Raw genomic sequence first — 22,009 nt, 5'->3', positions numbered from 1 at the left:
GTTATGCCGTGCTCAGCTGCTGTGCTTATCTCTGCTTTTGGTGTTACGCTCGTCGTTCAGCCCGTTCCACAGGGTTAACTTAGTGCACTGAACTGATGAACATTTTAGGAATGATATGATGCGGACCATAATCCATAGGTATCCCGGTGAAGATTTTTCTAATTGTGTTGTTGTTTGTTGATGTTACCGATGCTCTTGTTGCAGTTGACAAACTGAAAAACATCACATCTTTTATTTGTTTTCAATGATCTCATATATTTGTTGTCCTCCAAATTTTTCTTACCGCTCATGCATAGAATCTCCCCTACAGCTGCCCCACTTTTGAAATATAGGAACACGGGTTGGTAGAGAAGCTGGACCAACCGTACAAATAGTGAAACCAGAGGTCCCTACGGAGCCTTCTCAAGTAAGTGAATCCCAGGTGGTGGAAGAAGTTGTATTAGTGGAGACCCAAGCTAGTTCTGTAGTTGTTGATCAAATGAGAAACTCGCAACCAACGGAAATGGTGACTATCAAAGAGAAGTATGGTACTCTTCGTTATCCTAGGGATCTTCATGGAAGACCAAATTGAACCAGGTATACGATTATCGAAGAGTATTTGAAACAACCCCCTCCATCCATTGATCCATTTGTTTTGTCCACCGACGAGGTTGATGGGGATGGCAATTGTGAGTTTCACGTCGCTACGGAACAAATGGGTCACTTTCACGAGGCAGTTGTCCAAGATGTAACCCAATGCCAATATTTAAGAAATAAGCTGGCGGTACAACTAATAAAGGACAAGGATTTCTATATGGAGATGATGAGGCGAGGAGATAGACACGACAAAGAAGAAGATTTCAAAGAATTAGTTGCGTGTGTAAAGTGCCGAAAGGGATCGAAGACAATCGGATCCAAGTATTAGATGACAATGCCTAAATGTGGATATCTCTTAGCGGACACTTTGAATTGCGTGGTACATTTATTTGTTCCTCCTAAGTATGGACTTAGCATGACGTTTGCACCCACAAGAACGGTTTGCGACGAGTCGGTTAAAGATAGAAGAATCGTTATGGCATTTGTGAATGAAATGCATTTTGTCGGTTTAAGGGTAAAGAAAGATTGTTCGTTACCGTCGTTGACTAAGTGGCACGACTACTATCCACTTAGTTGCAAGGATTGGGTTAAACAATATAAGTCTAACATGGTTGATTGGGATCGCGTCATGAACGACAACTATCCAGATGGGTTACTCGAATTGATCCCCTCGGATGATGACGATGTTTGATCGTTGTGTTTGGAAGATGTAATTGGAACCACCTTTTTTGTACATTTAATTTGTCTACCGATTATTCAATCTTTTGTAAACAGACTCAATCAATCTTATAATCGGTTATTAACTTTTCTAAATTAACTCCCGATTGATACCAAACTCTAACAAAAAAACTGAATTTTTTTCCCAGAATCGGTAGACAAGATAATACATAAACTTCCGATTGTCACCAAAATCTGACAAAAAAACTGAAAATTTTTCCCAGAATCGGTAGACAAGAATACATAAACTTCTGATTGTCGCCAAACTCTGACAAAAAAACTGATTTTTTTCCCAGAATCGGTAGACAAGGTAATACATAAACTTCCGATTGTCTCCTACATAAGTGAAATCTTCACCCTTTTCCACTAAGTAGTTTCTTTTTGCGAGTGTCTCCTACATAAACAAACACAAAAGAATGCCAAGTTCTTTTTAGTAAGAATGATTAGACACCCTGTGTTATGTAAAAGAAGTATGCAAATACTTACAAATTGTTGGATCGACAAGATAAAGTGGCTAGTGTTAAAGATCCTCTTTTGTATCGTTATGTAATCATTCACCACTTTTTGGACAAGTCAGAAATGATCATGAACTTGTTGGGGTGGTCTTTGCTTTGGATTTCCATAATCTCGCACAAATTGGCTATATACCCTCCCCCAAAAGATTTTGGGTGTTAATCTTCCTGCTATGACATCTTCACGTCTTGTTTCATGATACCATGTTTTGATAGTGACCAAATCTTCAGCTGCGTCAAACGTTACCATGCTTGTAAGTTGAGATGGAAATCTATTTTGTAGAATATATGATGTTATATATGTGTTGTTTGGTGCATAAATAAGAAGAGCTTACCCTCCTTATATATATATGAGAGTCCCAATGTCTCTTTTTTTTGAAAATATGATCGTTGATGCGTACTTTTACAAGACTGTACTGAAATTACGTACAATGATTACATACAATCGGTAGACAATGGTTGAACACTAACCCCCAATTATGAATAATCGGAAGCTAAGGATCGTTATGTATTACCAACTATATGTTGTTTTTTCAACAAAGTTCTCAGTTTCATTAGAATACTATAATCGGAGAATTATCAATATGTACTATTAACCGATTGTGTGTGGTTTTCGAGGCATGACTAGTTTATTTTGAACGAAATAGCCTTTGGAGTATAACCGGTAGTTAGATAGAGAATTCAAACCTCCGATTTTCATAAATAATTTGAAATTCATAACGATATCACCTACACATCAAAATAATTTTACAATCATAACTATTCATTGAACTTCCACAATTATATTACAAGGTATTGTGATTAGCCTCGTGGACGTGTTGAACGAGTCCTAAACGGGTTAAATCTTTCCATCGCCCTAAGGATTCTAAAATGAGCTTCATAACGGAAGATTGAACTTTAACATCTCCGCCATTACCCGAGAGATCGTTCTATAACCTCATCATTGGTTTCACACCTCAATCGATATTGATTCACAAGATAAGTTAAATGGACGAATTCTTCGACGTGTTCGTTTATTGAACCAATTCGGCAGAAAAGATTAGCGGAGTGAAGGTTATTTGGGTTACCGGTGTCGGTGCAAAATTTTTCGTGAATTCTTCCCAATTAACTCATACTCATTACGCCTCCTTGTCTACGTTCTTCTCCTCGTCTCGGATAGAATTGAACATAGCTCCTACATAAAGATAAATCTTCTTATATCGTGAATTCCGTAGGATTAATGAATGGTTGGGCCATTATGTTGAAGATGATGTTGGAGAGAGTTTAAATGTATTTGTGTTCCATAGAGGGTAAAAGGATACCATCCTTATATATAGTTTAGAGTACCAACTGCTTTATTTTGTAGATGACCGACTACATAATCGGTAGGTTAATAAGTTAATCTAACTTCCAATTATAAAGTTGCCCCAAATTTTGTTTTTGCCGAAATCTTAATTTTTTCGAATTTGTGAACTAGAGTAATCGGTAGGTTAAAAAGTTAACCTTACGTCCGATCATAAAGTTGCCCCAAATTTTGTTTTTGCCGAAATCACCAATTTTTCGAATTTGGGAACTACTATAATCGGTAGTTAAATAAGGTAATTCGACCTCCGATTATTAAGATTCCCCAAATTTTGTTTTTGTCAAAATCTCAATTTTTTCGAATTTGGGAAATAGAATAGTCGGTAGTTTATGAAGTTATTTATGAACTTCACCTATCTACCGATTGTTAACGACCACAAGATTGAGTATAATAGTAATTTGGTAGATAAAACCACTTTCTTAACTACAGATTAGGGCTGCACAAGAACCAGTCAAGAAGACCTGTACCTTCCTGAAACCGAAATTCCCGGACTGGAACCGGTGCAGCCGGTACAGGGACCGGGACCGAAGATTAAGATCCGGGATAGTACAGGTACATAGACCGGTTCTTGAGGGGACCGGACTGGAACCAGACCATAAGTACCGATTTATATAAGCCGTTAGATTTTTTAATTAGTATTTAATCTTGATCGTCCATCCTAGGTTTTTGAGACATATTATCTACCGAAATCTTTTCTTCTTCGTTTTTTTTCTTCTTCAAAGCTACACCGAAGAGCAGAGGAGATTGAGGCACTGAAGATTGAAGATGAGAAATTATTATTTTTTGAATGAAATCAAAAGTGGTGTTTGTTCTCCGTTGAAAATGATTATGCTGATGAAGAAAAAGAATCTATGGATCTGAAATTGGTGAAGGTAACAGAGAATTAGAGTTTGTAAAGGAAGAAGAGTTGATTGTTTATGTCAATTGATTAATCACAACCTGCCACTCCACTTGGTCACAACACCACCACCTTCTTCTTCTTCGTCTTCTGGTCAAATTGATGGGAAAGAAAAGGTGAATAAATTGATGTTTGTAATTGATTTTTTCTGATTGATCTATCTGGTTGAAAATAGGGTTCTTAATTGCATGTTTGATTTAGGGTTTTGTTTGAGATCAATTTGGAATATCATGGATTGAATCGATTGACTTTGTTGAAATTAAATAATAACAGGTAATTGTGAAATGGGTCGGATTTGTTTGATCTTTGTTTTGTGTCTACCTAACTTTTTGGGGGTTGTTTATACTGTCCAAGACTCCAGATTGAGTTTCAGTGAAATATTGATTTGGTGAAAGATGAGACAACAGCTGGTGGAAACAAATTAATTGGAAAGTGTAGCTGGATCTGGTAGAGTTTGATCTGGAGAACGTGAATTTGTAATGGTTTGCTAGTTGTTGATACAGGTGAATGGTGGTGATATGTTGCTCGAATTACAGATATAGAGAGTTGGGTTTGAGCTGAAATTGAAGAAGAGAACAAGAAGAATGTTGTTATTGTGAATGTATGCTTTACAGGGAAACACCATGAAGCAGTGAATGGTTTTTGCAGTTTCAATTTATTTTGACTTAGTTTTATGCAAGAAAAACCATGGAGAAGATTGATCTTTCTTCCATTGATTTGTAGAATTGAATGAATGCTTGTTAATTGATACAGAACTATGAAATTACTTTTTTTTTTGTTATCTGCAAGTTTAATTACGTAATTGTAACTGGAATAGGTAAAAACCCGGTACCGGAGGTACAGGTACAATTCCAGGTACATGTCCTCTAAATGAGGTACCGGTCAACACCAGGTACAGAGACCGGTTCCATAAGAAAACCGGGCCATACCGGACTATGTGCAGCCCTACTACCGATTGTATAAGGGTAGTTTGGCAAACTCCGAAAATTTGGACATCTCATAACCTTGTCTATGGGTTGGAATAAAAAAGTCACCCCTAATGACGTCAGGATGAATTGCCTTCTGTGTACTCTTGGGAATCCTTCTGCTTGAGTTTTCGACGACATAGGGCACTGGCAATATATTAACACAATCGGGGATGTAGCTCAGATGGTAGAGCGCTCGCTTAGCATGCGAGAGGTATGTGTTACGCTCGTAGTTCAGCCCGTTCCACAGGGTTAACTTAGTGCACTGAACTGATGAACATTCAAGGAATGATATGATGCGCACCACATAGGTATCCCGGTGAACATTTTTTCTATTAGTATTGTTGTTTGTTGATGTTACCGATGCTCTTGTTGCAGTTGACAAACTGAAAAACATCACATCTTATATTTGTTTTCAATGATCTCATATATTTGTTGTCCTCCAAGTTTTTCTTACCGCGCATGCATAGAATCTCCCCTAAAGCTGCACCACTTTTGAAATATAGGAACATGGGTTGGTAGAGAAGCTTCTAAGATATGTCTGCACAAGATTGAACATGAGTATTTTTCAAAGAGCTGAATTTCGTGATCAAAACAATGAAGAGATCTTCAGTGATACGTTTTTGAAGTAGACCGGTAAATTTCGCAGCTGATTTTCTGTCATGGTGTATATTTTTGGGAGTTTCCCGGATTGAATCACAAACGGCATAGATTTTGGGTGACAATTTTTAGGTCACAAGTTTAGATTTGCAGGGTAGAACTAAAGTCCGATTTAGACCGCTAAGCAAACTATGTCCAAAATAAGCCTGTTTCCTATTCTGAATCCGGTTTCCAAAATACAGACTTGCCATAAGTGATCCTTAGCCTCTGTATATAAAGACTAGAGCCAACGCTCGGCCAACACATATATTTCTTTTCTATAAGGAGATTGAGAGCTAGCTTAGGATTAAAGAAGAAGCAGGGAAGAGATTTTACGTACTAAAAAGATGGTTTACAAAACTAATCATGGCACAAGTATTCCATTGAAACAAGAAACCAATATAGATTTTTCAGAAGCAAAGCTTGAAGCTGCTGTCGAGAAGATGTGTGCTGGGTACCAAAGCATAAAGAATGGTGAGCCCTTTAGCTAATTTTGTTTGTTTGTTATGTTTGCTTGTATCGACTGATTTATTTAGTAGTGTTAATTTCTTATTTTTCTTGTCTACAGCGAAAAAACAAAGAAGCATTGTAATGTTGAAAGCCAACAATCCGAGGAGCAAAACAACCAGTAAAAAACGTGGGAAGGTTCAGGAACGCATTGAGTGGACGCTTCGTCAACTAAAACGTAACAGACGGCCGAAGATAGTCCGAGATTTTTATTGAACTCTATTTGTCTGTATGAAAAGAAGAATCATACAGAATTAGGTTATAGAAATGGCATAGCTGACTTTACTCAGCTAATAGTTCACTTCTGCAGAAATCAAGTTTGTGGATTCTAAGGAACATGTCCAACTTTTTCCAGTTGGTAATCATAGGATTTCCAGCGTATGTGATCTCTTCATTTACTAAAATAAAAGTATCAGTTTTAGATCAGCACATTCTCTCTGTCTTCATCTATCCCACGCAACCTGCTTAGCCAGCCTAGACCTCCTATCCATCTCACGCAAGCAGTTGAATCAGTACCTTGAGAAAGTTAAAAAGAAATAGCAAATGAACCAACCATGAGTTAGTCTTTGCAGGTGGGCAAAAAAATTGAACTTATCTTTAACCAATAGAAGTCAATTTTATGTCCAACACAAAATGTTTGCTCGTGGATTCAACACAACATAGCTGAGCCAGTGGTCTGAGTGCAGCTATGTTTTGACATTAGTATTGCGTGGTAACTTCTTAATCGACCTTTGAACTTGATATCCGCAGGAGAGCCAAATTTGGTACGTTCAAATGATCACCCAAAACAAATTCAGCTAATACGATGAACATCAGCATACACCCGAATGCAGACAAACATGCACATGCACGTAATTGGCAAAGCTAGGCTAAATTTGTTTCAGATAATAGCATGAACATAGCAAATTCCAAGATACAACAAAAGATTAAATAAACCCACATCAACAGAGTTGAGAAAATTGATAAAATATATAACAAAAAAAAACGACAAACAGGAGAGAGATACCTAAGATCACAACCACCCTCAATCACATTTTTTTCCTATGTTCCTTGGATCTCACTTTTTAACTCAACCCACATGTAATAAGACTTAGTCTGCATGCTACCAAGGAAAGTAATCCCAGTCACTTAGTGATCCCTTATACAAATTATCATGAAACACTTTAAATTTGTGGACAGCATACACAACCACAAACCAATTCATTGCATCGGCTGGGCTATGATTATACTCGGATTAGAGCAATATTTTAGGTCTATTATGTTACCAGCTGTGAAGTGTTAGTAAGTGCGACATTGTAAATTTTAAACCCTAGAGGGAGTTCCTGTCTTTGATTCTTCCAGTAGGCTTCAACGAAATATTCAAAAAGTAAGGCACTTCAGTAATTCCTATTCCATTCACCGAGAAAATCAGGTTTCAGTCGGTTTTAACACAAAATACGTTGCTTTCAACTTGGTCCATGCAACTATATTGTGATATGCAAGCACACATTAAGTTGATAGATTTAAACCATAGAAAGACAAGATAAAATGTGAGCAAAGAAACAAAGCTAATGAAGGTGGAAGTGAAGGAAAAAGAATAGAGCGAATGAGAATGGGGAGAAGAAAAGAGGACAAAAATTTTAACTACACCATTAACTCAAGCAAAACGATTACAGACTCTACTTTGCACCGACCAATTATCAAGGCTTTTTCTAGCACTAACCTTGAACAACACGTTTCTACTCTGAAAATACCATGAGCTATTACTTATACTTTGTAATCAGTGTATCACGAAGTCTGAAAAATATGAGGTGCAGGGAATGTGCTTGAGATGTAAAATGATGTTTGGAAATGGCCATGGATACTGCGTCTAATAACAAAGGCATAACAAGCAAGCTACATTAAACATCAACCTTCAATCTAAAACAATGCGTCTGCAGGGAGTCTAAATAGTAAATAGTGGCATAGAAGAGCTGCTGAGCGGTTTGGGAGTCCTATATCCATTTGATGGAACTTCTGATTTCTTCACGGAGGAAATACCAAAACAAAAAATTGACCTATAGAAACGTAGCTCAGATGGTAGAGCGCTCGCTTAGCATGCGAGAGGTATGGGGATCGATGCCCCACTTCTCCATCCCTTGATTTTCATTTTCTTCATGAATTGTGTAAGAATTGGCCATTTTAGCCTTTAAGTTGACAAGTAAAAAAGAAAATGCGTCTTTTAAGTATGAAAAATACATGCGTCTGCCGGGAGTCGAACCCCGGTCTATTGCTTGGAAGGCAATTATCCTAACCGTTGGACTACAAACGCAGGGTGCTAGGAAACCATCCTATATTGCATTTCATTTTCCCAGTTTTCTCTATGCAATGCTATGATCAAAAGTGTTTTTTTTGAGTAAAAGTTTTTTACTAGGATTGCTTACCCTCGCTAAATCAGCACATTCTCTCTGTCTTCATCTAACTAGTGATCAGAATTTCGTACAGGCTATGTTTAGTCAAAATAACAGCTCGGTGTGCGGAACACAGCATAGGTTCTAGTTCTACTTTAAAAGCTTACATACCTTATCAATATCAGCACTAAATGTCTGCTCGTGGGTTCAACTCAACATAGCTGCGCCAGTGGTCTGAGTGCATGGTTTGAGGTGGTCGAAGCAGATACGTTGTCCTAGCTCTAGTCCATTGTAATCCTGCATAGTTCACAGTACATAAAACTATGCTTAGAGATTAGTATTGCGTGGTAACTTCTTATCGACCATTGAACTTAATATCTCACAAATAAAATACATCACTATTCTTAATCAACCATGTTCTGAAACTGAAGGTAGTCCTTGTATCAGTCTGACAATCTCTATGGTAACATTGTCGTCTCATGCTGTTTCCATTCTCAGAATCAATTTCAACAAATCTTGTGATAGCAATGAATTTCAGCAATCTACATTCAAATGATCACCCAAATCAAATTCAACTAATACCATGAACATAGCATACGCCCAAACGAAGACAATCATGCACGTAATTCCCAGAGGTAGGCTAAAATTGTTTCAGATAATCACTTGAACACAGCAAATTCCAAGGTCAACTCCCAAGACAACATAGGATTAGATAAAGCCTCATGCACAGACCTGAGGAAGTTGATAATCCCACATGCCAAAAAAAAAAAAAAAAAACGCACAAACAGAAGAGAGAGTTACCTTAGGTCGCAACCACCCTCATTCACATGTTCACCTGCCGAATCCACCCCCAATCCTAAGCCCATTACTACCACAATCCTTTCCTGATTCCAACTACAAATTGTAGATGGCGTTCATCAAATCAAGCCATTATGTTGACAGTAGTTTCCAACAGAGGGTCATGCACATGGTGGATCAGCGGACAATACCACAATCAGAACTCATTTTCCATAGATGGACAGTATTGTCCTTGGATGATGAAAGTAGACACTGCATCCAAACATTCAATCAAAATATATTAGAAAAAGTTCCGTAATGGTTAAATCTGATGCCATACCACAGAAAATTGATAACATGAAAATAAAAAAAAGGACAGATGAGAATTACATTTGACCGCAACCACCCACATACATTCTACCCAGCCTTCGATGGAACCCACAAGTAATATATGGAGAAGAAGTAAACTCAACCTCGGTTTACTATGTCAGTCAAAGAACCCAGACTCACACTAATTTTACACCCCAACTTATCTTCAGACTGTAGAAGATTGATTGATCAAGTAATAAAAGTTATGGAGCCAATAAGCCAAAACAATTAATGTATACCATAAGCATCCTCGCAAATGCTTCTTTGCCTCCAATCCAACCACAGCATTGAAATAAGCTTCACATACGAAATGCATGAAACCGATGCACACCTAAACGGCTACTGGAGGGGGAAAAGTGGTGAGAAACAGGATAAAGAAGCACATTTCGACTGTTGAGAATTGGAATTACTAATAGTACAGTTTACCTCTTTAATTCCGAACGCCTATGTCTGATGATGTGCTTCCATAGAAATCTAGCTTACATCCCTCTAAAAAATCCTACTTCGTGTTTTGAGATTGATAGTACATTAGCAGCTTAACATTTTTAATAACAAAGGCATGACAAGCAAGCTACATTAAACATCAACCTTCAATCTAAAACAACGCGTCTGCAGGGAGTCCTAAATAGTGGCATAGAAGAGCTGGTGAGTGGTTTGGGAGTCCTAACCCTGTAGATGGAACTTCTGATTTCTTCACAGAGGAAACAAAACCAAAACCTTGTACATTAGCTTGACTCTATAGAACAACAAGGGGATTTAGCTCAGATGGTAGAGCGCTCGCTGGGTGTTAGTAATCCATCCTATGTTGCATTTCCCTTTCCTGTTTTCTCTAAGCAATCCTATGATCAGAAGTGTTCAAATGATCACCCTAAACAAATTCAGCTAATACCATGAACATCAGCATACGCCCGAATGCAGACAATCATGCACGTAATTCAAAGAGCTAGGCTAAATTTGTTTCAAATAATAACTTGAACATAGCAGATTCCAAGATCAACTACCAAGACAATGTAAGATTCGATAACCATTATCCACAGACTCGAGAAAAATTGATAAAATATCCACACACACACCAAAAAAAAAAAAAGAATCGACAAACAGAATAGAAAGTTACCTTAGATCGCAACCACCCCCACTCACATGTTCACCTGCTGAATCCACCCGCAATCCACCCAGCCCATTACTACCACAATCCTTTCCTGATTCCAACTACAAATTGTAGATGGCGTTCATCAAATCAAGCCATTAGGTTGACTGTAGTTTCCAACTGGGGGTCATGCACATGGTGTCAGCGGACAATACCACTATCAGAACTCATTTTCCAAAGATGGATAGTATTGTCCTTGGATGATGAAAGTAGACACTGCATCCAAACATTCTATCAAAATATATTAGAAAAAGTTCCGTAATGGTTAACATTATTCCAATCCTAGACTTGACCAGAACTAAAATCGTAACAAACTTGATTATTCCATGCTAACCATAATTTATGCTCAGCTAAGGAAGTTGCACAATTAATAAAGGAACCAAATACTCCCTCCGTCCCACTATTAACTGACCTAGTTCAAGTTTGCACAATTTTTAAGGTAAGCAAGGAGAAAAATATTTTTAAGTTCTTTTTACAATTATACCCTTATGGATAATAAATAGTGAAGTTTTGAAATAATTTATCTCTCAAACTACATCATGGATGTTCTCAAACTTTGTACCATTGAAAAACATTTTAAAACACCTACGTAACGAATATAAACATGACTATCAAATTATGCATATTTCGTATATTTCTTATAATCAATTAAAAGGATAATTTTAGAAATATCACCTTGTTTAGTGATATAGGTCATTTAATGGTGGGACAAAATCTAAAAGTAACTAGGTCACTTATTACTGGGACGGAGGGAGTATTTATTATCAACTCAGAAATTTACAGATATACCTTTTGGTGTCAAAGAGGTGTGCATTTCACTCCCAGCAGTGCGTTGATGGGAACACTTTCTAGGTGCTCATGGGATGTTGCTAGAGTGTGCAACACACCAACTCAGTCTTCTCCAGCTTCTCCTAGCCCTATAATTCCTCCTGAATGCAAAAGTAAATGGTATCAATCAAAATGAGAGAGAAAATAAGCATGAACGCGGTACAACCTATTTACAAACAACATGCAGCAACTTGGTCCAAGTTTAAAGGAATCAAATTGTTATTATGCAACTATATAGGGATATGCAAGCACAGATTAGGTGTCATTAAATAAGTAAACAACTGCAAAACATAGAAAGGCTAGAAAATATGTCAAAAAAGAACAAAGCTAGTGAAAGGTGGAAGTGAAACAGAAAGATGAGAGCGAAGGAGAATGTGGAGAAGAAATATTTTAATTACGCCATTAACTCAAGCAAAATGATCACAAACTCTACTTGCACCGAGCAATTATCAAGGCTTTTTCTAGCACTGACCTTGAAAAACACGTTTCTACTCTAAAAAATCCATGAGCCATTACTTATACCATGTGATCAGCGTATTACGAAGTCCGAAATACTTAAAATAGAATGTATATCGCTGCAATTTTACCAAGACTTTTCTCCCCTCCTTATTTCCTGCTCATCTATCACCTTCTCCCTTAGTTTTTTGGCTCCAAGAATTATCGCTGCGGCCTACTGTTGTCTTGCACTGTTGTTTTTCAAGTAACTCTGAAATGAATATAAATAAGGTTGTGCTGACATAGAAACTACGGCGAGGAAAATCATAGTATGACGATGATCGCTTACAGCAAGGAAATAGCGTTGCTTTAGACTTTAGACAGAATATTGAGCCTTCCCTAGAGGCACCTGGTTATAAATTCCATACTTAAAACTCAGTCCGACAGCAGGAAAACTACAATGCTATAAATTCCTTCTCAACCCTCAGACACTCAAACATACATCGACACATATTCTTCAACTTATTGTTTAACACCAAGCATAAGGTCTCCCTAGAACTAAAGTCAAACACAAAAGCTGCAATCTAACCTCGCAATATGTTCAACCAACACTTCATTGCTTTTGCAAATTCACAAGATTAATCACATACCAAAACGAAACACAAAACTTAAACCTACTCAATCCATCCATGACAACAAGTACTAAATTTGTAGCTAAACAACTCATGCAAACATTTTTGTAAGAACCCAAATCATAAAAGTTCGAATATAATCAATACATGTCTCCATGATCACAATCAAACAACTCAAATCCCTAAATTCAATTCAGAAAATACTTTAAAAATCAAAAAGGGGGTAAAAGAAATAAAGTATTTACCACAGATTTTAACAAGAGCTTCGAGTTCAAGAAGATTAGGTTGTTGAATAAAGATAGCTCTAGAAGAAACACAAAGTTGTTTAATCTCAGAATCACATAAAAAACCCCATCAATTGACATCTCTATTCAACAAACTCAAAATCAGAAATCAAAACCCTAACTTTCATTTTCGAAGGTGTCGTTTGTAGCCGGTAGTTATGCTTGCCTGTGGATTGTAATTCATACAACTTCCCATGACATGACATAACATGGGACCTATTATGGGATTGTCACCTTCGAATAGATTTTGCTGTGGCAAAGCAAAGGGATCGATGATAAAAATGTTTTTTCCTTTATTCGTTTTTTTTAATTTATCACTGACGAATTTGGTGCTGATAAATTTCAAACTCAAGTATAAGTTTCAAACTCAAGTCAAAATCATTAGCATCGTTGCCAATGAATTTACCACTATATTACAAAGTGACATCGGCAACAAGAATAATTTCCGAATGATGGGAATCTTATCTACTAACCTAAAGTGAATTATGTGTCATATGCAAACAATATCCAGCGTGTTATGTGAACAAGTCTAGTGTGGTGGCGCACTATTGATCTGGAACAATCCTGTAAACACGGGATTTATTTATTGGTTAAGGATTAATTATTAACCGCCTAAACTAGATAAACATCAGCATCTTAGTTGATAAGTAAGCCTTGAGATGTAAACACGTGTATACCCTGTTTAACTACCGACCCAATACTAATGGCAATAAATAGCCGAGTGGTCTGTCAACTTTAATTAATGTAATGAAATATAGAGTAGTAATAACATACTACTCCCTTTCTTAGAGCTAGCATTACGGTGCACTCCATCCCTTTCCTATCCCTCATATATAAGGAAGGGATAGTACAACGAAGCCAACCTCACTATGGTGGTTTCTTATCCCTTCCCTACACGGAACGGCTACTCGGTAGACGTATGAATAGTGCGACACGGCTACTCAGTAGCCGTATTATAGGTTCAAGTCTTCAGAAGCGAGTTCGGGCTCCCCATTTCTTCTTCTTCTCTAGTTTTTCATCCTCTCAAAACCCTTTCAAACCCCTATTACCCCCTTTCGATTTTCATATTAATTCATTGCGATTCGATGAATTAAATTAAAAGGGTTTGATCGTTACTCCGAGGTGAAACAAATCCATTCTTCAATTTTGAATTTCATCCAAAAAATCATCTAAGGTGAATGATTCTAATGTTAGGGTTTCAAATTAATTTGATTTTGATTTCAAATTTGATTTTGACGAAATTGTAGATATTAGGTTGGTTAGGTATGTAGTATGCAATTCAATAATGTAATTAAAACATATATGTAGTGAAAAATCCATGATTAATTGTTGGGTTTCTGGATTTATATTGAATGAAATGTTTGTAAACTAGAATATCAATGTAGAAAATTGTTTGACTTTTATTTATGTATAGTATACACAAATCGATATTGTTTTTGTTGTTTGCAAAGGTGCATAATGAGTCTAATGCGTGCTTATGTCAGAGTTAAATATGGAATCTATTTGGTTTTCTCTAGTGATGAAGAAGAGAAAGCTTTGCTAATGTTTACACAACTATGTTTGGATGAACGATTGCGTATTATTAGAAAACATATACCAAGGGAGGTACAGACACGCAGTGTAATAACGCGTGATCGAGTGTGGCATGATGCCAAAATGATGAATGATTATTTTACGCCTGGAAATGGTTATACCTCAAGACAATTCAAACAACGTCTAGGCATGTGGGAAGACTTATTCGAGAAATTATAAGGAAAATTGCTTGAAGTTGATCCAGAATGGCAACAACGTCCAGATGCAACCGGTACTATGGGGCATTCTCCGCATATGAAATTAGTTGCCGTGATGAAATATTTATGCAAAAGTACACCAGCTGACAGTGTTGATGATTACACTCGTATGGGTGCCACCACAATATACTATTATCTAAAAAGATTTTTCCAGATCGTTTGCATGATTTTGGAGAAAGATATTTGCGTGAACCCACTCCCGAAGATGTTCAGAGGTTGCTACAAGAGAATGCGGACCGAGGTTTTCTTGGAATGCTTGGTAGTGTTGATTGTATGCAATGGCCATGGAAGAATTGTCCGGTAGCTTGGAAAGGAACATACCGGGGTAAAGATAAAGAGAGTAGTTTGGTATTAGAGGCGGTGGCATCATACGATTTGTGGTTTTGGCATGCTTTTTTTAGAATGCCTGGATCAAACAACGATTTTAATGTGTTGGCAAACTCACCCCTTTTTGTTAACATGATAAAGGGTGTAGCACCTTCATGCAATTATGTCATCAATGGTCACCACTACAATATGGGTTATTTCTTAGACGATGGTATCTATCCAAAGTTGACTACAATTGTACAAGCTTTCTCTCGGACATTGGACATTCCCGACTATGTGAGATTCAACAAGTATCAAATGGCTAAAAGAAAGGATGTCGAACGTGCTTTTGGAGTTCTTCATGATAAATTCACAATTGTCGGATCTCCATGTAAGTATTGGCATCAATCTGACTTGAACCTAATTATGAAATGTTGTCTTATTTTACACAACATGATTATCGAGCATGAACGTCGGGATACGGATTGGGGCAGAGTTTTTCATGTTCCGCTTCCGGAACCTACCAATAATGGTCGTGTATTTATGTCATCTCTGAAAAACCTAGCAATGCACCTATAACTAAGAAATGATCTTGTCAAGCACATTGATGCGCGTCCTGGTAGAGGAGGCCTGGAAAAGGACTTGTCTAGTTTGGAGGGTTAAGATATGGATACGTGGTACTTCCATCATCAGAAGGAGATTATGAAGATACAAACTTAGAAAAAGAAGTAGTTCCTGGTAAAAACGAAGATGGAGCATTTGATTATTATGGAGATTACAATAATCAAATCCCAGATGACTTTGAACATGCAGTTGAGCATGTATATGGAGACGCACATTTGGGAGACGAATATGAACATGATGGAGATGACGATGATGATTCTGGCGATGAGGAGGATTATGACGATGATGTGGACGATGACGATGAGGAGGACGATGATGATGAGGATTCTGGCGGTGAAGATGATGCGGGTATGTATGATGTTGATGATGTTGAGGCATAAGATGTATTTCACTGTTGTTGTGTTTTAAGATTTCGAATGTTACATGCATATGTAATACCAGACTTTAAATTTTTATTTGGATTCAGTTATGTATGCAAATGATTAAGGTTTATATTTGATGGCATATGGTTTAAATCATTTAAAAGTCCTTGTATAGTATATGGATATGTATACATATCCGTTAAATCTCTTTGAACAATATACAGATTAGTATACTTATCCTGAAATCTCTTTGTACAGTGTATGCATATGTATACTCACCATGTATAAAGGATTCACATATTGTTTACTAATGAACACATTAGTTCGACCAACTTTCTTCTCTTCTCCCTCTTCAAAAATAAACACTTATTTTTGTCTAAGTTATAATCTACAACACTTTTCTTTCTTAATTATGGTGGGTTTAACTCCGGAGGATGACGAATTGATAGTTAGTTTATGGGTTGATGTTCATCTAGAGAATGAAAAATAAGATGAACAACTAAATAACACAAATCTTTTAGAGCAGTTGCTGCAAAGGCTGACTATACATAACGGGAATCCTAATGAAACAACAGTTAAGTATCTGAAAAGAAGGTTAAACGTTATCACTTCAGACGTGAAAGTATATGTATCGACACAGAGATCCTTATATCTATGGAGGGCAGCAATACCTTCGGAAATCGTAAGAAACTTACCGGTTACGTATCCAACAATTTTTTGTGTATGTGTACTGAATTGTCGAATACCCAGAACCACCTGGTCTCTCTCATCAACAAGAATACCCAGAACCACCTGGTCTCTCTCTTCAACAACTTCTGTGACGAACAATGTATTCCTCATCCTACTTTTCCTCTGGAAGTCTTTTCTGACGACGAGAAACCAGTCAACCATGGAGATATCCCTGATGGAGAAGAGAGGATCACTGGAGGTGACGAGAAACAAAAATCCAGCGAGACGTAGATCGAGGAGGAAGAGTCCAAGGATGCCTTTGCTTCCACGAGTTCTCTGGGACAACCTTCGAACCTTGGTGCAGATGATGGTGCTGGTTTTGGTGGGGTTGGTGGTGAAATTCCTGAGACTACAGTTACTGATGGCGTTCCTCTTCAGCAACAATCTTAGTTTCCCTTCTCCCATGTTTTCAACTTTAGTTATTATAACAATTTCTTTATCTGGGCGCTCCCAAGCTTGGGGGGAAAAACATCTTGACTCCTTTCATATATTCTTAATATATTTTTGTTGAATATTATGATTTTTCAATTCGCCAAGTATATACTCGCTGAGGGAATACTCAAAAGAATAACAAATTTTAAAGTATATACTTGCTTCTTATTCTTTTGTGTATTTCCGAGGTATGAAAATGAAAGGTTGGTATCTCGCTATGTTGACTTCGCGCACAAGCTTTGAATCTTGTTACTTACCTCATTATGTGTTCCTTCTTTAATTTTTTCCTATGCTTCTCATGTTGTCCTTACTGTCTCGGCTTAACCTTTGTCATTTGCCTTCCTTTGTCTTTTTACTCATTTCATGATAATTTTTCTTTGTACATTGTTCTTTTGTTATTCATTCATGTGTTGCTTTCCAAGGTCTTATTGTGCCTCCTAATTAAGGTCTTATTGTTCCTCATCCTTTTTGAAGGATATTACTTCGACGAGGTATCATGCGCTTATTATTCTTTCAAATAATAATCCATCTACCTCTTATTAACATTTTCTTGAATCCCAATTTCGCTTCAATGCGACAAGCCTAGCCACTCCCATGAATGTTAGCCCCATGGCATTGCCGTCTTTTTTGGTCACGCAACTCCCTAATCTGGAGGGTGTCATCCCTCTGATTGCCCCTTCAAGGAGGTTAACCCTAACATGCATGTTGGTCTCCTCCCATCAATTTATTACGACATTCAGTTGTTTTCGTGACTTCTTATCCCCTTCACCAATATAACTTTGAGGTTACGAAGTCACACCCTAAGTGAGGTTTCTTTGGGATCGAGTACATTGTAGCCAAGACTTGCCATACGGTCATGGCCGGTAACGCTCTAGACGTCCCAGGCACCCGCAGCTCAACCGAATACGTCGGCACCTTAGTCATACTTTGCACTCCTTACCGAAGGCCATCATAAAAGGGACCCTCAGTGGATAGGTCTTATCATTTACCCTAGCTTCCTTTCTGAGAGTTGTTCACGACATGCATTAGGTCTTTCCTCTTGAATTTTCATGCGAAGTAGGGTGCATGCCGTGGATTCCCAGCCTTCATAGGCGAAGGGTTTAAGTTTCCCTATAAAACATTTATTTCGTGGGTCTTATTCTCCTCCATATCTGAGGTCTTACTTGCCTGTGTTGCGGTTTGTTTTGTTTCGAATGCCTTATGAAATTTTGTATCCTTGATTCGGTTCATCAAACTTCAACATATCAGTGTTATTATTTTGTAAATCTGATACATTGCCAAATGATAAGTTCACAAGTACATTTTCTTGTTTCCACGATTCTTCTTTGATATCAGCGTTCTTCTTCCAAGCGGATATGCTCATACTGGTACCTTTTCAACTCCTTCATCTTTACCTCGTTCCTGATTTTGAACAACATGGAGATAAGGGGTGTCTGGATGACAGTGCATAGATGAACGATCATACGAAATCTTCTTCTGATAGCCTTCCCTTGAGTTATTTGAAAATCGCATCCCACCTTGCCGCAATACTTCGCGAGCTTTCATTTTCCCTTTGTTTCAACGAAAGTAGTGTTGTTATTTATGATTTGCTTGTCTCACTTCTCGCACATTTGTTCATCATTTCTGGTTCTTCCCGCATTCCAGATTTTCTCCTTGTTACAGGGTCACTGCTTGATGCGCCTTTTCTCCTTTTCATTAATAATTGTTGCATACGATATTCATTTTCACCGAACTCCCTCCTACTGCTTTCTATGGCTCTTTCAAATCTTCTCGTTCATCTTTTTTTCCCCCGCCCCTGTCTATCTCGCCAATACTCATGTCGTCCTTCAGTTACCAATTTCTTTCCCGAAGTATTTTCTCCCCTTTGGGTGTTACGCTCCGTTTGTTTTCTTTTTAGTTGATTGTTCTTAATCAAGAGCTTCTCGTTTTGCCTTTCTAGACTTATTCGTTCTCTTACCAAGTCTTCCTTCCTTCGTCTTTATTGGTAGAGCTCCTCCTTTAATTGCTCCATCTCCTTGTCTTCGTCGCATGCCTCATTTTTCTTACCAGAATGTCCGGGCAATTAAACTCTTTTCTCAACCACTTGTATTGACACCTTCTTGCAATTGGAGTTGTTTTTCTTTGTTCCGCCTTGCGGGGTTCGTTTTTCATTGGCGATGGGGGTTTCTTTCTCGCTTCTCATTACTTCGCTCCCTTCAGCTATTTTTTCGTTTTTCCACTTTGCATTATCTCAACTTGGATTTGCTTCTCCGTAGTTTTCTCACGATCCCTTTCATTGACAATCGTTACCTTATCTGCCTCTTCCATGCTTTTCTGCGTTGCAATCTGCTCCTCGCTTATTCAATGGTGAACACCATCAGTTGCTCCGCTCTTTTTGCTTTGCATACCTTCTTTTTTTATTATATCTTCCTTCTCAATTTTTTATCATAGTTGTGGACATCTTTTTCGATACAATCTCATGCATCCTTTAGATCTCCCTTGATCTCTCCAATTCCGCCTGGGATGAGAAACTGTATGGTCTGATGATATGTGGATGCAACCCCTTTTATTCCATGTATCCATGGCCGTCCTATGAGAGCGTTATAAGGTGAGTCTATATCTATCACAAAAACAGTAACTTTCGTTTCCAACTCGCCCGCGAAAATCTTTACGACTAATTCTCCTTTCGGCTTTGACGCAACCCCGTTGAACCCATATATATATTATATGTCGATGGTACGAGGTCTGAATCTTTGTACCCCATGGTTCTAAATGCATAATAAAAGAGGATGTCAACCGAGCTCCCCGTATCCACCAGGATTCTGTCTATTGCCCAAAAGTTCTTGACTTCGTCATCCTCCCACCTAGAGTATTTTCCAAAATTTAAGGTTACGACCAATGGATCTGTGTGTTAATCTCCTCCCTCTGGTATATCCTTTGCTGAGAATGTAATCTCCCTCTTTTGCCACTCTTCTAATGGCCCCTTCTTCGCCACACTGAATATCTCATTCCCTTCGAAGTCTCTCTTATGCACTCTTTTGAGTATATTATCATGGAAATTTTGAATGCTCTTGGATGAATGTATTATCGAATTACAATTCAGTTTTCGTGTGATTTCCTTGAATCCGATGATACCTGCAAAACTCATGACTCCTAGTACTCGAAGGTGGTTCTCTTCCCAGATTTGGTGGGGCGGAATTTCTTCTGTCAGCACTATCGCTTCTCATACCTTCTCCACTGTTGTATTAAGTCTAGGAATATTTACATCTTCAAAGGCCGGTGCATTTGGTCTTCGCTCTCCAACCCTAGGTCCTTGATTGCTTCTGTGCTGATATCCTGTGTTATGGCTTCGAGGCTCATAATTCCTTCGTCTTGACTCTTCATACCTCTGCTGATTGATCCACTTCTGGTCTCCGCTTGACACAACTACAAGTTTTCCGGAACTTGTGTTGAAGGTCCTCTTTCTCAAATTTCAGAGCATCCTCCACGACATGTACTGTTCTTGGTAATAGCCTTGAAATTTCTTCCTTTGCTGGAATTGGTGTTAGTTCGCTGACTTGCCTCTGCTTCTCTTCCAACGCTTGATGTGTTTTCAAAGTTTTTGTAGTAATATGATTCGTTCAAGACTTGTGAAAGCGGATTTTTAGATTTTTTTTTAATAAATAAAAATAACGAACTAAATTAAAAAGATGTTGTGAAAATTATGGAGAGAGTAGGGCTAGGATTCCACCATTGGTTGATATTAGTGATTTAATAAAACAATAATTATGCAACTCAACATTCAAATTGATTCTAATAATATTGCCTAGACATGTAGATTTCCAAAAGAATAGATGTTAATCCAAGCATAGAATATCAAAACTCTAAATTAAGCATATTCTATCAAGAGAAAATACACCTAACTAATCAAAATCATATAAACAATTTTTATTTCAATGCAAAAATCATAATAGAGTTGTTGTATTTAATTAATAGAAATATATCACTTTTACCGAAACAATGGCTTCTTCCATAGATCCAAGGATTGGGTTTAGCTCATCATGATGTTGGAAACATGCTCAAAAGTTGATTTCATTGCCCAAAGTAGGTGTACAAATGATGAAATGGAGAAAATGATGAAAATTGGGTGTTCGCAACGTTTATAATTGTTGCAAAAAATTGTTACAAAGAACGATAGATAATAACTGTTGTTGTTGTAACTCTGCGACCCTCGTGTGGCTGTCATTGTCGCTGTTGATAAACGACTGCCTCTGGTGGTCTTTTGTTCTTCGTGTTCTTGGTGCAGCAGCAGAAACAGAGTTCTGAAAACTCTTGATTCACGCCTCCTAAGCTCTCCTCTCGACCCCAAACTCTCTGTCCCCCTTCTCTATGATCCCAGCAATCTATTTATACTCCTCAGCCTTATTTAATCACGTCATAATTCTCAATATTCTTAATTGAACTCGCGCAGTAAAGAAAATATTCTGGGAATATTTTCTTCCCTGATTTAGCTTCTCACGCGTTTCTATATCTGCAAAATCTCATTATTTATCTTTGTCAAGGTCCAAAGTGTTGCTCGAGTCATCAAACATGAGCAGAACACGTTTAAATTCTCCAAAACTCATGCAATCTCATGAATTGTTCCTCTCATGCACGTGCTGCCCTGTTTTCTTCTCACGTATTTTTCAGCCAAATTTGATCGAAACAAACACCCATACCAGCTCTGTTAGGACATATCACAACTACCCATAAAGTTTCAGCGATTGAATCGCACAAAAACTCCTCCAAAATCCGATCGAAAAATCTGCCAG

At 37.7% G+C, this 22,009-nt stretch overlaps 2 long non-coding RNA genes and 1 other non-coding gene across 3 annotated transcripts; 1 reads left to right on the top strand and 2 right to left on the bottom strand.

Annotated features, from left to right (window-relative positions):
• The first annotated feature begins 3,870 nt into the window (after positions 1-3,870).
• Positions 3,871-4,826, top strand: LOC113344151. Its single transcript, XR_003357675.1, has 2 exons — positions 3,871-4,161; positions 4,319-4,826. It is a non-coding gene; the product is annotated as an uncharacterized LOC113344151 (long non-coding RNA).
• Positions 4,827-8,374: 3,548 nt separating this feature from the next.
• Positions 8,375-8,446, bottom strand: TRNAG-UCC. The gene has a single exon. It is a non-coding gene; the product is annotated as a tRNA-Gly (tRNA).
• Positions 8,447-10,798: 2,352 nt separating this feature from the next.
• On the bottom strand, positions 10,799-13,071 carry LOC113344134. The gene is made up of 3 exons (XR_003357669.1): positions 12,959-13,071; positions 11,608-11,747; positions 10,799-11,034 (listed from the first exon to the last, which is right to left on the bottom strand). It is a non-coding gene; the product is annotated as an uncharacterized LOC113344134 (long non-coding RNA).
• Between the last annotated feature and the right edge of the window lie 8,938 nt (positions 13,072-22,009).

This window comes from Papaver somniferum, unplaced genomic scaffold (assembly GCF_003573695.1).
Source record: "Papaver somniferum cultivar HN1 unplaced genomic scaffold, ASM357369v1 unplaced-scaffold_74, whole genome shotgun sequence".
In the NCBI taxonomy this organism is placed as follows: domain Eukaryota; kingdom Viridiplantae; phylum Streptophyta; class Magnoliopsida; order Ranunculales; family Papaveraceae; genus Papaver; species Papaver somniferum.
This window is presented reverse-complemented; position numbering and strand designations above follow the sequence as displayed.